This window comes from Heterodontus francisci, chromosome 12 (genome assembly GCF_036365525.1).
Source record: "Heterodontus francisci isolate sHetFra1 chromosome 12, sHetFra1.hap1, whole genome shotgun sequence".
Classification (NCBI taxonomy): domain Eukaryota; kingdom Metazoa; phylum Chordata; class Chondrichthyes; order Heterodontiformes; family Heterodontidae; genus Heterodontus; species Heterodontus francisci.
In genome coordinates this window covers 87,133,796-87,145,936 of record NC_090382.1, presented here as the reverse complement: position 1 = coordinate 87,145,936, position 12,141 = coordinate 87,133,796, and the positions used below count along the sequence as shown (strand labels likewise).

Sequence of the window (12,141 nt, the reverse complement as noted above, 5' to 3'; positions counted from 1 at the left end):
TACTTTCAAGCATGACATGAAGGCCCTTAATGACAACTATCGCACCTGGGAGTCACCAGCTGGTGAAAGTGGGAAATGGCGACACATCCTGTGGACTAGTGTGCATTACTACGATGACCAGTGCTACAGCAGATTGGCAACAGGAGGCAAAGTCAAAAACAACAACTCACAGTTTCACTTGGCAGCTTCACGTGCAACACTTGTGGCAGGACCTGCCTCTCAAGGATTGGCCTTCACAGTCACCAGCAAAGGGACATCAAGAGAAGATACCCTACCTAAATGGACTGTTTGCTGCGTGTCCATCATCTTTCGTGGATGGAGGATGCCAACCCAATATTGCTGTACAAAATGTGAGCAGTTATAACAGTTTTACTTCTCTTGGTAGCCCTGGATAAACATACAACAGCTGTTTTATATTTCTTTAAAAAAATCATATTCAGATCTAAAATTCCAAAAGCAGACCATTAATGAGATTCAAAAATGTAGCCACTTAGTAACGTGCAAGAGATTCCAAGTGGTCTGACTGTTTGTGTCATATGCAATATAAAAAATTGTGAGCAAGTCATATAATTCAAGGTAGAATTTCCTCTGCATTGTGTCTGAGAAATGGCATTCCCTAGGTTTAGCTGGAGGGAAATGGGCGAGTGACCTGTTACACCAGATTGCATCCTGCTATGAAATTTCCTAAGGTTTCTGAGCTAGAACTGGGTCTGTGCCTGTAGTAGTCCCACTGGGTATCCATATAGAAAAAAATACTATTTGTCTGAAATTGGACTGCTCAGCTTCTGATTTGCAAGCAAAAAATGGGTGCTGAAAATCCCAATACTGCATGTGGGGGTCTCGTGCCCGATTTATGGTAAGGTGGCATGGTGCAATGTGGTTGACTCTTGCATGCCCATGAAGTGGCCTAGCAAGCCACTCAGTTGTATCTAACCACTACAAAGCCGATAAAGAATGAAACCAGACGGACCACCAAGCATCGACCTAGGCACGGCAAATGACAACAGCAAACCCTGTCGACCCTGGAAAGTCCTCCTTACTAACATCTGGGGGCTTGTGCCAAAGTTGAGAGAGCTGTCCCACAGACTAGTCAAGCAACAGCCTGACATAGTCATATTCACAGAAACATACCTTACAGACAATGTTGCAGACACTACCATCACCATTCCCGGGTATGTCCTGTCCCACCAGCAGGACAGACCGAGCAGAGGTGGCGGCACCGTGGTATACTTTTGGGAGAGAGCTGCCCTGGGAGTCCTCAACATTGACTCTGGACCCCATGAAGTCTCAGGGCATCAGGTCAAACCTGGGCAAGGAAACCTCCTGCCGATTACCACCGCACTCCCTCAGCTGATGAATCAGTACTCCTGCATGTTGAACACCACTTGGAGGAAGCACTGAGGGTAGCAAGGACACAGAATGTACTATGGGTGAGGGACTTCTTTGTCTATCGCCAAGAGTGGCTCGGTTTCACCACTACTGACCGAGCTGGCTGAGTCCGAAAGGACATAGTTGCTAGACTGGGTCTGCAGCAGGTGGTGAGGGAACCAACAAGAGGGAAAAACATACTTGACCTCGTCCTCACCAATCTGCCTGCCGCAGATGCATCTGTCCATGACAGTTTTGGTAGGAGTTACCGCCGCACAGTCCTTGTGGGGACGATGTCCTGCCTTCACATTGAGGATACCGTCCATCGTGTTGTGTAGCACTACTACCGTGCTAAATGGGATAGATTTTGAACAAATCTAGCAATGCAAAACTGGGCATCCATGAGGCGCAGTGGGCCATCAGCAGCAGCAGCAGAATTGTACTCGAACACAATCTGTAACCTCATGGCCCAGCATATCACCCACTCTACTGTTATCATCAAGCCGGGAGACCAACCCTGGTTCAATGAAGAGTGCAGGAGGGCATGCCAGGAGCAGCACCAGGCATACCTCAAAATGAGGTGTCAACCTGGTGAAGCTACAACCCAGGACTACTTGCGTGCCAAACTGCATAAGCAGCATGCGATACAGAGCTAAGCGATCCCATAACCGACGGATCAGAACTAAGCTCTGCATTCCTGCCACATCCAGCCATGAATGGTGGTGGACAATTAAACAACTAACTGGAGGAGGTGGCTCCACAAATATCTCCATCCTCAATGATTGAGTACCCAGCACATCAGTGCAAAAGATAAGGCTGAAGCATTTGCAGCAATCTTCAGCCAGAAGTGCCGAGTTGATGATTCATCTCCGCCTCCTCCTGAAGTTCCCAGCATCACAGATGCCAGACTTCAGCCAATTCGATTCACTCTGCGTGATATCAAGAAATGACTGAAGACACTGGATACTGCAAAGGTTATGGGCCCTGACAACATTCCAGCAATAGAACTGAAGACCTGTGCTCCAGAACTGGCTGTGCCCCTAGCCAAGCTGTTCCAGTACAGCTACAACACTGGCATCTACCTGGCAATGTGGAAAATTGCCCAGGTATGTCCTGTACACAAAACGTAGGACAAGTTCAACCCTGCCAATTACCGCCCCATCAGTCTACTCTCAATCATCAGTAAAGTGATGGAAGGTTTCATCGACAGTGTTATCAAGCAGCACTTGCACAACAATAACCTGCTTAATGATGCTCAATTTGGGTTCCACCAGGGCCGCTCAGCTCCTGACCTCATTACAGCTTTGGTTCAAACATGGACAAAAGAGCTGAACTCAAGAGGTGAGGTAAGAGTGACTGCCCTTGACATCAGGGCAACATTTGACCGAGTATGGCATCAAGGAGCCCTAGCAAAACTGAAGTCAATGAGAATCGGGGGAAAATTCTCCGCTGGTTGGAGTCATACCTAATGCAAAGGTGGTTGTGGTTGTTGGAGATCAATCATCCCAGCTTCAGGACATCACTGCAGGAATTCCTCAGGGTAGTGTCCTAGGCCCAACCATCTTCAGCTGCTTCATCAATGACCTTCCTTCAATCATAAGGTCAGAAGTGGGAACGTTTGCTGATGATTGCACCATGTTGAGCACCATTCGCGACTCCTCAGATACTGAAACAATCAGGGTAGAAATACAGCAAGGCCTGGACAATATCCAGACTTGGGCTGATAAGTGGCAAGTAACATTCGTGCCACACAAGTGCCAGGCAATGACCATCTCCAAGAGAGAATGTAACCATCTCCCCTTAACATTCAATGGCATTACAATCGCTGACTCCCCCACTATCAACATCCTGGGGATTATCATTGACCAGAAGCAATACCATGGCTACAAGAGCAGGGCTAGGAATTCTGCATCCGAATAACTCACCACCTGACTCCCCAAAGCCTGTCCACCATCTACAAGGCACAAGTCAGGAGCATGATGGAATACTCTCCACTTGCCTGGATGGGTGCAGCTCCAACAACACTCTAGAAGCTCGACACCAGGACAAAGCAGCCCGCTTGATTGTTATCCTATCCACTAACATTCACTCCCTCCACCACTGACGCACAGTGGCAACAGTGTGTACCATCTACAAGATGTACTGCAGCAACACACCGAGGCTCCTTAGACAGCACCTTCCATACTCGTGACTTCTACTGCATAGAAGGACAAGGGCAGCAAATACATGGGAACACCACCACCTGCAAGTTCCCCTCCAAGCCACACACCATTCTGACTTACAACTATATCGCCGTTCCGTCACTGTCGCTGAGTCAAAATCCTGGAACTCCCTTCCTAACAGCACTGTGGGTGTACCTACCCTACATGGGCTGCAGCGGTTCAAGAAGGCAGCTCACCAGCACCTTCTCAAAGGCAATTAGGGATGGGTAATAAATGCTGGCCTAGCCTGACGCCCACATCCCCATGAATGAATAAAAAGAAAATACCGGTCTGTGCTGCTTTCAGGTTTCCCTGGTGACTGCCTGAAAGTAGTGCTGGCCAGATGTAATTATAAGAAGGATTTTGTACCTTTTGCAAAACACATCTGACATACTGGGCAAAAGCCCATTAGAGTTAGCACTTCAAAATGTCCAACAAATCTTTTCATTTTTACAGTGGCCTAACCCCTGGTCTTTGGGGACTGCTGGAGGCTGTGAAAGAAATGTGGAGCCAGTAAGAGCAGAAGTACTCTCTTTACATTAAAAGTGTACCATGTTAGTGAAGGAGATGGATAGAATCCACTATCATTTGTTAATAAATGGTAATTCTAAGTTTTGCAATGATGTCCTGCCTGTCTCACAAATGAATAATGTGACATATGAATTTCAGTGCCAGTGTGATGCTCGGTATATCGGCCATACGTCTCAAAGACTGGTGGATCATTTCAAACAACATCTCCCTTCCACTGCTCTCAATGGGCAAGGTACAGGCCATACCCAACTTGCAACCCATGCTTGCAGAACTCAAAACACAGTGTCCAACAGTGTGATTCTGCGATTGGACAGCATTTGCTAAATAATCCTCAGTGTGCTAAGAATTATGCTGAAAGCTTCATATATTGATATACAGGGTCCTGTTTTTACAGACAGAAAGAACATGTACAAACATTGCACCTGTTTCAGCTAAACAAAATAAGTGACAGCCATTCACTGGTCCATTCCTCAGGGCAATGCCTTGACCAATCAGAGTCAAGCTGCCTGGTTTAAATCTCAAACAAAGCTTGGCAGTTAAATGCCCATCACCGTAAACTGATGAATTCTCCATGGCAATGCCTCCACCAATCAGAGTTAGTTTGCCAACCAATCAGCACTCTCTTCTCATACAGTATAAAGTTGTTGTTTTCCCTAACAGTGCTATTCTTTAAGATTGTCCTGATGAGTGCAAGCTGAAAAGCTTCAACAACATGTCTCTATTTTCAGCAATAATTGTTTTTATAATAAATAGTTAATTTTGCTGTTGATTAAAGAAACTTGGTTGAAACTTATTCTGGGGAACCAATAGAGTATGTAATTGCCTATTCTTCAGTAGGTGGGAAAATGTATTGACATGCTGTGACCCGTGGAGAAGTGGGACTGAATTAATAGTGCACTCTTCCTGCCTTGATCATAACAGTAGTTTAGTTCTGAATTCTTGCAAGTGTTCTAAACTCTCATTGTTTCCTTAAAGTGGAGAAACAAATCAGTGATATGATAACGATACCTGCAGGGATTCTGTGGGGTATATGTCTCAGAAACTGATTATTCGGACAACTAATCTCAGTCTGAATTTAGAGAAAATATGATTGGGAAATATCTTCTTATTGAATACCTTTTCTTTCCACAGATTAAATTTGCAGAACCTACATATATTTTGATGACAAGGTTGCTGGATGGCCTGAGGAAATCCAAAGAATCTTAATACTTCAATGAAGAGTTGGAATTGGCAGCAAAAGTACAAAAAGTAAGTCTCTCTCTGGCTTAAATGCATAGATGTCCTGCTGTCTTAATATTTAGTATTTATTGAAAGACATTGCTATTGTACACATCTAGAGCACAGCTTACACACTTCATTATTAAACCAAGATGGACTGAAATTTTAATAATTGTAGTGATAAAGTTGATTTTTATTTTAAATCAGATGTTAGCTCAAGCTGTAGCAGGGGCCTTTGCAATTTGCTTGGTCTATTGAATTGAGGGGAAAGTTTTGAGTGCAGTACCTGCTGTGGTTCACTGGCCAATAACCCCTGCTAGAAAAAGTGTGCATGTAGAATATAGAAAATTGAGAGGTGAAATCAAAAAAGAAATTAGGAGAGCAAAGAAAGGGCATGAAAGAATATTGGCAAGCAAAATCAAGTTGAACTCAAAGATGTTTCATCAATCTATTAAAAGTAAGAGGATCACTAAGGAGAGAGTAGGGTCCATAGAAGAATAAAAAGGTAATCCATGTGTAGGGATGGAAGATGTTGGTATTGTTCTTAATGAATGCTTTGCTGCATCTGCACAAAAGATGGGGGACGATTCAGATATTGTAGTTGAGGAGGAAGACTGTGAAGTATTCGATGTGATAAACATAGGGAGAGAGGAAGTATTAATGGGATTAGCATTCTGGAAGGTTGATAAATCACAAGGGCCAGATGAAATGTACCCCAGGCTGTTAAAAGCAAGAGAGGAAATAGCAGAAGGTCTGACCATCATTTTCCAGTCCTCACTGGATACAGTTGTGATGCCGGAGGATTGGCGATCTGCTAATGTTGTAGCTCTTAAAAAAAGGGAGCAAGGGATAGACCGAATAATTACAGGCCAGTCAGTCTAACTTCAGTAGTGGGCAACTTATTGGAATCTATTCTGAGATATAGGATAAACTGTCACTTAGAAAGGCACAGGTTAATCAAGGATAGTCAGCATGGATTTGTTAAGGGAAGATCTTATTTGAACAACTTGATCAAATTTTTTTGAAGAAGTAACAAGGAAGATAGATGAGGGCAGTGCAGTTGATGTGGTCTACATGGATTTTAGCAAGGCTTTTGACAAGGTCCCACATGGCAGACTAGTTTAAAAAAAAATAAAATCCCATGGGATCCAGGGAGATGAAGCAAGGTGGATACAAAATTAGCTCAGTGGCAGGAAACAAGGGGTAATTGACAAGTGTTTTTGCAACAGGAGGGCTGTTTCATGTGGCATTCCGCAGGGCTCAGTACTGGGCCCCATGTTTTTTGTGGTATATATTAACGATTTGGACGTAAATGTAGGGGGTATGATCAAGAAGTTTGCAGATGTCACAAAGATTGGCTGTGTGGTAGATAGTGAGGAGGATAGCTGTAGGCTGCAAGAAGATATTGATGGTCTGGTCAGACAAGTGGCAAATGGAATTTGACCCAGAGAAGTGTGAGGTAATGCGTTTGGGGAGGTCAAACAAAGCAAAGGAATATACAATGGGAAAATTCTGAGAAGTGTCTAAAAAAACTTGATTGAATTTTTTGAGGAGGTGACTAGATGTGTAGATGAGGGTAAAGCTGTTGATGCAGTCTACATGGACTTCAATAAGGCTTTTGATAAGGTCCCGCATGGGAGATTGGTTAAGAAGGTAAGAGCCCATGGGATCAAGGGCAATTTGGCAAACTGGATCCAAAATTGGCTTAGTGGCCGGAGGCAGAGAGTGATGGTCGAAGGTTGTTTTTGCGATTGAAAGCCTGTGTACCACAGGGATTGGTGTTGGGACCCATGCAGTTTGTAGTGTACATTAATGATTTGGACGTGAATATAGGAGGTATGATCAGTAAGTTCGCAGACAACACAAAAATTGGCGGTGTCGTAAATAGTGAGGAGGAAAGCCTTAGATTACAGGACGATGTAGATAGGCTGGTAAGATGGGCGGAGCAGTGGCAAATGGAATTTAATCCTGAGAAGTGTGTGATGATGCATTTTGGGAGGACTAACAAGGCAAGAGAATATACAATGGATGGTAGGACCCTAGGAAGTACAGAGGGTCAGAGGGACCTTGGTGTATTTGTCCATAGATCACTGAAGGCAGCAGCATAATTAGATAAGGTGGTTAGGAAGGGATATGGGATAACTTGCTTTTATTCGCCAAGGCATAGAATATAAGAGCTGATGGAGCTGTATAAAACGTTAGTTAGGCCATAGCTGGAGTACTGTGTACAGTTCTGGTCGCCACACTATAGGAACGATGTGATTGCACTGGAGAGGGTGCAGAGGAGATTCACCAGGATGTTGCCTGAGCTGGAGCATTTCAGCCATGATGAGAGAGTGGATAGCCTAGGGTTGTTTTTCTTAGAGCAGAGAAGGCTGAGGGGGGACCTGACTGAGGTATACAAAATTATGAGGGGCATTGATAAGGTACATAGGAAGAAACTTATTTCCCTTAGCGGAGGTGTCAATAACCAGGGGGCTTAGATTTAAGGTAAGGGGCAGGAGGTTTAGAGGGGATTTGAGGAAAAGAAATTTCACTCAGATTGTGGTTGGAATCTGGAACACACTGTCTGAAGGGGTGATGGAGGCAGGAAACCTCACAACATTTAAGAAGTATTTAGATGAGCACTTGAAATGCCATAGCATACAAGGCTGTGAGTCAAGTGTTGGAAAATGGGATTAGAATAGATAGGTGCTTGATGGCCGGCACGGACACGAGATGGGCCGAAGGGCCTGTTTCTGTGTTGTATAACTCTATGACTCTAAGTGAAGAACCTTGGAGTGAATCTCCACAGTTCCCTGAAGGTAGCAGGATAGGTTGATAAGGTGGTTAAGAAGGCATATGGAATCCTTTCCTTTATTAGCCGAGGTATAGAATATAAGAGCAAAGAGGTTATGCTGGAACTGTATAACTTATTGGTTAGGCCACAACTTGAGTACTGTGTGCAGTTCTGGTCACCTCATTACAGAAAGGATATAATTGCACGAGAGAGGGTACAGAGGAGATTTACGAGGATGTTGCCAGGACTGGAAAAATGCAGCTATCAGGAAAGATTGGATAGGCTGGGTTTGTTCTCCTTGGAACAGAGAAGGCTCAGGGGAGATCTGATTGAAATGTACAAAATTTGAGGGGCCTGGATGGAGTGGAGGTGAAGGGCCTATTCACCTTAGCAGAGAGGTCAGTCACTAGAGGGCATAGATTTAAAGTGATTGGTAGAAAAATTAGAGGGGAGATGGGGAAAAACCTTTTCACCCAGAGGGTGGTGGGAGTCTGGAACTCACTGCCTGAAAGAGTAGTTGTGCCAGAAACCGTCAACTCATTCAAAAGGAGTCTGGACATGCACCTCAAGTGCCGTAATCTGCAGGGCTATGGACCAAATGCTGGAAGGTTTGATTAGAAAGAGTGGATCATTTTTCGGCCAGCACAAACACGATGGGCCAAGTGGGTTCTTTCTGTGCCTTAAACTTTCTATGATTCTACATTACTGAAAAATTTACTAATACTTGCATGTGCAAATTCACAGATACTGTGCAATAAGCAGGAAGCTGCACTCGGAGGGAAAGAGGGTTGGTGAATCATCACTATAGTGCTACAGCACTATTACAGTTCCAAGCAAGGGCATAGGATTACTGAGTTCACCCTATTGTCTGTAAAACTTTAAAAGGGTTATTTTTGGTGGAGCTAGGAGGAGCTGGAGTGCTCAGGCCCCCTCCTCAGCCCCCAAAGACAACACTCATTTGAAGCCCTCCACCCGGGATCGCCTATCGCCCAGACCCGACCTGCTAGCCAACTCAGAATGGTCGCAGTCAATTTCTCTCCCACAACTGGTAAACTGCAATGAGGCGCCCATCTGGTGACGGCACCTCACTTGGGGTAGTGGCATTTAAATGTGGGCCAAACCCCAATATGGTTCGAGCCTCTCGTCACTACCTTTGCTCTTTTTTCAGGCAGAAGTTGAGTTTTTCTCTCAACGTTTATTCACCACGATTATCCAGAAAACAGTTTTCACAATAAATCAAAGGTGTTTTCAAACTGCTGCCTTCTTCTGTCTTGTCACTAACATTAACCTCTGACATCGGCACCCACAAAAACAAATCAAAAGCTTATTTACATATTGCAATCTCTGCGCAAAGCATCACAAGTGTGCTACAGGTATGCGATGAGAAATGAAGGGTAGATTGAGGTTAAACTGTGTTCATCAATATGCATCCTGTTTTGCGACTGTGAATTTGATTAAAAGGCAATGCAGCTGCAGTGACTAATTTAGACACAATAACCTAACTGCTCCAATTAGTCCTGTGACCTAAGGACATTTATATGAAAGAAATTAGATTTTTTTTTAAAACGGTGATTGATATAATAGAAATACAGTGGGGGGAAAAGGAGATAAAGTTAACCTTCCTGAGCTCAAGCAGCTTAAAACAAATCATTTGAATCAAATCCTTACAAAAACCAGGAGAGGCTTTGCAGCCTCCAGAGTAATTATGCAGATTCTTGGATACAGGCACAAGATGAATAAATATCACCAGGGTTCCTTTTTTAAGGTACATATGAAAGAAATATTGGATTCTTGTACATCTGTCCCATCATAGATTTTTTTCAGGGTACTTTGAGTGATGAAGGTCTTATCAGATGTACTGACTTGGAAAGGTTACTAAGCTTGACAGTATGCAGGAGCTGAAATAACCTGCACAGTTGAAGCTGAAACCTGCCTTTTTAATGAGTGTATTAATGCTGATGTTAATCCAATTCCCTGGCAAATTGAGTTTTGCATTTCCTTGCAGCCAGAAACCTGGGTTGATGACTGAATATCCACCTGTTAGTTCAATGCTCTTACACAGTTGGGCTCAGTCACTTCTTAGTCAGGAGCCCCCACCCTTGGTGCACTCATTATCATCAACAGAGGTTACCTGTCAGTGTTTGCTGACCTAGGTGGTGGGAACTCAACTTTTAAGTGCCACAGGCTGATGGTGGACTGTACTTAAAATCAGCACTCCTTGTTTGTGTTTTTAATTTTTATCTTCTGTTCAAGCTTGTAGTGAAAGGCTGCAGACGTGTGAAGTAACCCATATTTGCTGAAGAGGCAAAAGAAATTTAAATTTGTACTTTATTTAAAAATGCTCTAGTGGGGAAGAAAAAATAAACGTGGCACTGCTCTAGTCCTGTTTTGTTTTTGAGGGGTCCAAGGGCTTTTTTGTTTTTAAAGACATAAATCCAAGAGGCAGAAATAGAAAGATAGAGTTATACAGCATAGAAAGAGGCCTTTCAGCCCATCATGTCTGTGCCAGCCATCAAACACCTAACTAATCTAATCCCATTTTCCAGCAATGGGCCCGTAGCCTTGTATGCTATGGCATTTCAAGTGCTCATCTAAATACTTCTTAAATGTTGTGAGGTTTCCTGCCTCCATCACCCCTTCAGGCAGTGAGTTCCAGATTCCAACCACCCTCTGGGTGAATTTTTTTTTCCTCAAATACCCTCCAAACCTCCTGCCCCTTACTTTAAATCTAGTCTACATTAAATCTACCTTAATCACAGTCTTGACAATGATTTGCATAAAGCCATAACCTACTTGGAATAGCCTGCTGGCACTTGGTTTCTACCTGCACACTACAGAACTACATGGCATTCAAAGCCCAGCTGTCACAGTTTGATGTACTATTTGATGGATCATTAATTGGTGGTATTGAAGCAAATACACCCACTCCCACCATTACAGAAATAATAACTGGTCTGTGCAAAGTGAAAACTGAGCTCCTTGATGGAATGATAAATATAGGTTGTTTGATCGTTTGTAGGTGTTCTTCAAAATACATTTACAGAATTACAGCAGTCATAAAATTGTTGCTTCACCCTACTAGCTGAAGGAGGCTATGCTGCTGATGGATTTCTACAGACAACAGAGCAGAAAAAGAGAAAAAAATAAAAGGACATCTACCACAATTTGCTGTGTGGTTTGATGCTGGGATTGGGGAAAGCCCAACAGAAGCATCTACAAATGAATTTTCTGTTTTTCTTGCCCACTATCTTATGAGGAAGTTGTCTGTAACCAGGGATTAGGCTCATAGTCTTGGGCCATGTCAGATCCTTTTTGTTACCAAGTTCTGATGAAGCACTGAATATGACTGGATTTTATGAGATTATTAAGACATAGAGCAAGAGGTAAATGTTACAACAGTGAACTGTTTTTCTAGATGCAGCAGCAAATCAGGGCTTAAATCAAGTAAAATCTCTAAATTGGGCAGTTCCAAGTAGAGTATAATGTCAATTGTGGGAATCAAACAAATTCTGCAATTCTTCAGGTAATTATGTTCATTACAGTACTGCATTCTTTTCTCTCTTGACAGTTATACATTCCAACAGCCTCTCCAGTCAAGTGCTTTGCTGAGCAACACATTTACTGTTTGTGCTTTTTCCCCACTACTCCTGTCTTGCATATGTAGCTAAAGATAGTTTCCATAAGCAGAACAAGTCACTTAACCGAAACCTGTGCCCTTTTGCGTGTTATGAATGGGTTTAACAATTAACTCCCTCAATTGTAGCATGTTCTTCACTGGAAATCATATAAAATACCATTCTGATAGACTATTGTTCTAAGCTAAAAGCTACTTGGCCAGATTTAATTATAACTAAATTAACACATAGAAGTAAGGGATATCAAATCAGCACAATACTTAAAAAAAATAATAAAATTAGAATCTGTGTTGTTGACTTGTCACAAGATCTTTTGATGCAATGTCAGCTTTGATTGTTTGTAAACATTTTAAATGGCAACTTTAAATGAATTGAAGTTTATGTTGACATATGGAGTTTGGAGCCCCTG

At 43.1% G+C, this 12,141-nt stretch overlaps 1 protein-coding gene across 1 annotated transcript in view; it reads left to right on the top strand.

Annotated features, from left to right (window-relative positions):
* atp10b (ATPase phospholipid transporting 10B) overlaps window positions 1-12,141 on the top strand; it is a 443,112-nt gene that overhangs the window by 163,354 nt on the left and 267,617 nt on the right. The window contains 1 exon segment of the mRNA XM_068043811.1: window positions 5,232-5,348. The gene's annotated coding sequence lies outside the window, so the exon portion shown is untranslated.